This window comes from Pteropus vampyrus, unplaced genomic scaffold, assembly GCF_000151845.1.
Source record: "Pteropus vampyrus isolate Shadow unplaced genomic scaffold, Pvam_2.0 Scaffold2, whole genome shotgun sequence".
Lineage (NCBI taxonomy): Eukaryota > Metazoa > Chordata > Mammalia > Chiroptera > Pteropodidae > Pteropus > Pteropus vampyrus.
Genome location: NW_011888783.1, coordinates 17,209,811 through 17,215,230, shown reverse-complemented (window position 1 = coordinate 17,215,230; position 5,420 = coordinate 17,209,811).

The following is a 5,420-nucleotide window of genomic DNA, read 5'->3' as shown; positions in this document are numbered from 1 at the left end:
AAAGTTACTAATACTCTATAGCTTATTAGAAAGTTGCTAAGAGAGTAGATCATTTTCATAATCATTACCAGATAGAAGTAGAAGTAAACTTGGTATCAGAGAACTGAAGTCAAAGGTGAGTGAAGGAAGAAAGTTTTATAGTGCACCAAGAACCTCTAAAATAATGTATCTCCAAGCCTGGAAAAACATGTTTGAAACAGAATGATAGGTAAATTCTAAAGTATGAGCTCAGGCATGCAGATGTCTTAGACTGGATTCCCTGGAAACAGAATGGAGTGGAGAACAGAGTTAAAAAATTTAGTGAGGAGAGTTCTTAGTAGATAAATCTGGAAGGAAGTGAGGGAAGAAACACTGGGTGGAGCAGAACGCTTTCCTGCAATATGGTTGCAACTGAGGTCCCAGCCAATCCTGGGAGTACTGAAATTGGGATGATTCTTCACAGAGTTGTCCCATCTTGAGGCAAGAGGGCTGGGTAATTCTATTCTTGCAGCAGTCAAGTGTTGGATAGAGGTCACCCTTCTGGGAGGGACATAATCTTGGGTGAAGCAGTTATGATCGATAGCTGATATTCCCAACAGTGGGGGGTTGGATTAATTGACTGACCCTAAGGAGGGAATCTGGGTGAAGTACCACAGATCCACTACCACAAATAATGTAGGATTTTTCTTTTCTAGTTCTCCTTAATTTCCGTTTTCAGGCTCCATTGTTAGCATGACTTTCACTACCTCGGTGTTACTTTCAGGCTCATGGGAAATCGTGTCATACCTCAAGATGCACTGGGGAGAGCAGGGATATCCGAGGTTGTATTGGGGCGTCTGGATACATCATTTAGACACTTTACTCATTCTGCTCCTAGGCATGAGAAAACCTAAGCTTAAGCTTTGCCTCTTTCCCAGGGCATGCCTATGTTTGCTTCTGTTCTTGGATTTCCAAACATACTGGGTATTTATTTGGCCTCTCTATTTTTTCAGTCTGAAGAAATGTATGTAGCTCAATAGACCACTGGTGGAGATGAAGGAAAGCAGGGGGTGTGACAGGATTGGGAAAAGCGGATTCTGACTGCAGATAACACAATTTCTCCCCAACTAACTTTTATGACTTGAGTTCCCTCTGGACCTAGGTTTCTTTTTCTTTTCCCCCCAAAGGAACAAATTTCAGAAATTTAAAAGCCTTTTCTTTACTTTTCTGCTCTACCAACCTTTCCATGAGGCAACGAATACATAGACTAAATGAATAAAGGGTGAAGAGTAAAAGAAATTCAGAAAAGAAAATATTCGGTAACATCTCAAAATATTATCCTGCCACATTTACATCCAAGGATCCTAATAGGACCTGTGGATGAGATCAATGAAACTTTATAATAGTCTTTGATGGTTCAGGGAGAAGGAAAAAAAATCAATGATCAAAGTCAGAAAAAAGTCTCCATTTCTTTTTTAGTAGGAAGAAGGGGGATGCTGCAGACCATAGGCTGGTAACCTTAATGTTCCACATAGGGAAAATTCCAGACAAAACTCATCTCGGTTTTTTTTTTTTTCCTTAGTTGGTCTTTGTTAGGCAAAGGCATTGAAATTAGGTACCACATTTGGACTCCAGAAAATAACAGTCTCCTGAGATATCACCATGCATAAGATGCAGAAATGGGGGTCAGAAAACAGGACTGGCCAATACGTAGTATGATGAGCATCTATCCCCAGTGAGAACAGGAACATGGCCAAAGTCAAAAGGTCAAGATAGGGGTGGCTATGAAAATTATGATACGTGAAGAGAGTTGGAGAGAACTGAGGTTGCGAAGCCTGCACAAGAGGAGTCCCAGGGAACCTGTGGCGATCTGAAAGTGAGTTTTGCACCTGTCATGTGTAGGCTAATTCTGTCATGTGGGGCTCAAAGGCAAAGAGAACTAGGACAAATTTCTGATAATTAGAATTTGTCTCAAAAGCAAACAAAAACAAACAACTGCAAACAAACAAACCTGATATGTTGTGAGGTAATAAGTTTGCCAGCAACATGACATCACGGAGGAGATTTGTCCGTTCCATTCGTTCACTAAATGTACAGATCGCATACACTCCACTCACAGAGACATAGAGACCAGATGACTTCTAAGAGCTCCTGAGCAGCTCTAATTTCACACTTAAAAAATATGAGTGCTTAACCAAAACCAAGTGAATTGCCACTTTTTTACAAAAGTGTTTTATATGATTTACAGAAAAACTGGTGATTCAGAGAGAGTTTTATCAAAGCCCATGGATACACTCAGGGTCGAATTTATGGCTCATGACTGGCAATATTAATGGAAGCGCTAATAAAAGTTATGATACATAGTAATAAAACACCGAAGCATGGACTCATAAATCATTCCAGCAAGATGAGGCAGGTAGTTTTTCCTTTGTGATTTAATGCAGAGTAGATTTTACACTAACCTTAGCTTTTCACAGGAGACCTATAAACCTCAGTATAGGCTAAAGACTAAAGTTAAACTATGCTGTTTTAAAGATGAAATACCAACAAATGTAGAGATATGAAAAAAACGTGACATTCTAGCCTTACAACGTGGAAATGGTTCAGTCACCCCCATCATACGTAAGAGCATAGGAGATTGCTCGTTGGGGACTCCTAACTTAAGATCCAATAGGGTGACTTTCTCCCTTTCAGCTTTACCAAGATTCTAGACCAAAGTTTGCTGAGGAATTAAAATTTTACTGGCTTTGGTGACAGCTGTTGCTTTTGCCCCTCAGCTTCTTACTTCTGCCTTCTGGTTTTAGAGCTGCTCTGTTCCTTCACACTCAGTGGAGCTGCCAATCACAAGACTGGGTTTCTCTGCCACTGGAGTGTGGTTTAGGCTGGCCAGTGTTCCCCATCCACTTTGTGATGGTTAATTTCATGTGCAAACTTGACTGGTCTAGGATTGCCCAGGTAGCTGGAAAACCATTATTTTGGTTGTGTCTGTGAGTGTCTCTGAAACACATTAGCATTTAAATGGGAAGACTGAGTAAAGATCATCCTCGCCAATGAGGGTAGGCAGTCATCCAATCTGCTGAGGGCCCTAATAGATCACAGAGATGGAAGAAGGGCACATTTTGTCTCTCTGCTTGAGCTAAGGCATCCATCTTCTCCTGCCCTTGGACATCAGTGCTCCTGGTTCTTGGGCTTTTGGGCTCATACAGGGACTTACATCATCAGCTCCCCGTTCTCAGGCCTTTGGAGTTGAACTGAATTATACTACCAGCTTTCCTGGCTCTGCAGCTTGCAGATGGCGGAACGTGGGACTTCTCAGCTTCCATAACCCTGTGAGCCATTTCCTATAATTCTCCCTGTCCCTGTCCCTCTCCCTGTCCCTGTCCCTGTCCCTCTCCGTCTCCCTCTTCCTCCCTCTCTATAAGACCAAATAACTTCTAAGAGCTTTTGTGCTCTTGTTTCCATAAGACTTATCTGGCTCATTTTTCAGAACTTTGTCTATCTATCCACTTATCGAGTAAGCCTGACTTGAATCTCTAGTCTAGTCTACTCAAGTGCCTGTGCTATGAGCTCCTACAGAGCTCTTTATTTATTTTAGAAAAGCACTTATGACTTCTTATTTAAATTGCTTAATTGTCTGTTTTCTCCTTCTGAATTATAAGTACTATAAAGGCTCCTGGGTACTGCATTCCCAGGGCTTAGAGCAACACCTAGCACATAGTAGGACATATACAAATATATGTCATATGTGTGTGTGTTCTCTGAAATGTAAATTCTTAAAAGTTTTCAATAGCCTAAGTCAGATACATGCTAAATTTCAGAAGTTTTTTTGGAGATAGGGTGATAATTGATAACCATGAGGGTGATGAATGAAAATAAATTTACATACCTAAAATTTCTACTAACATATTATTGTCAGTTTTCAAGAGGCATGCTTATTTTGCAGAAGAGGAAAGCTTTCTAAGAAATGAAGTAATTGCTCTTCTGCCCATAGTTTGGAAATTCATATAGACATTCATTTCCATTCTTTTAAGATACAGTTTTGAGATTGAAGTGTCAAACATTATTTTGGGGGAGGTCATTCATTTAAGAAATCAATTTAACAAAAACCAAGAAGGTAACCTCATTTAAAGAGATTGTGATAAGTGCCTTAGGGAAGGTACAGTAAAATACAACAGCGTTTACTTTCTTTTGCAGCTCTAAACACTTTTCAGTGTATAAAAGATTTACAAGATCGACTTCTACATAAAGAAAAAAACCCCACTAATCCATTCCTTCAAAATTCCAAAAGAGAGCGGAAAGGAGAAAAAAGAGATAGAGAGGAAATCTGAAAAAAAAACTTCAAAGTTGCAATAAGAATCAAATCCCAGGCCCAGCCACATGATTATGCAAATCATTTCAGGTGCAGAGGATTAACTGATACACTTGGCTGGGAACTTTGTCTGAAAGAATAGTATCTAAGCACCCACGGTAGCCCCTGTGAGCACCTGTGAACTGCCGCGGTGGGCTCTGTTCTTCTTGGCCCTTTCGCTCTTCAGTTCCTACAGTTCAATTCAATATTCAGATATTTTCTGCAATAAGGTTTCCCAAAGCCTCACGTTCTTTAGGGAAATACTGGAGTGGGACACAAATAGTCCGTTGTGCTAAAGCAATAGCAGCTGGTGGAGTTCGCAGAAGCCAGAAGAGCCCAGTGTAATGAATTATAAGCATGTTTGTGTTTAAAGCAAGCACTGACATAAATGAGGCAAGAGATGCATCTATTTCGCCTGTAAAATATGCAGTATCAATAAAACTATAGATTGTGATTAGAAGATTCAGGAAATCCAGGTACTAGACCACATTTTGCTCTCGCCTCCTTTGGACATCAAGTGCAGAGCGTTAAGATAATCATATTCTTTCACTGATGGCATACTGTCCTCACTTTTCTTTTCCCCCCTTCATCCCCACTGCCCAATTCCCTTCCACTCTCCCTATCATAGCTACCAAGAGTAATATACTTGGTATTTGTCCTTGGATATATGAGCATCTTTGAAAAATATAATACTGTATCTGTATGAGTTGGTGTCGAAAACATATTAATAGGATTACACTACACATCTCAATATATTTCTTGCCTTTTTTTGTTTTTCTTAACCAAACACTAGGTTTTTGAGCTCTGTCCTTGTTGCTTTATGTAGTTCTGGTTCACTATTTCTGATTGCAGCAGAGCATTGCATAGTATGCCTCCAGTGCATTTTAATTCTCCATTTCCACCATGATGAATTTGTGCTGTCCTGATGGACACCTTTGTGCATGCACCTTCTTGATGACCTCTGTGTACATTGTTTTAGGGAAAGTGAGGTGGATCAACTGGTTATTTGATGTACACACAATTTCACCAGATTGTTTTCCAAAATAACCACACAAGTCTAACCCCAACTTTCAGGAATAAATAAGGTCTGCTTTTCCTCACATCCTCACCAATA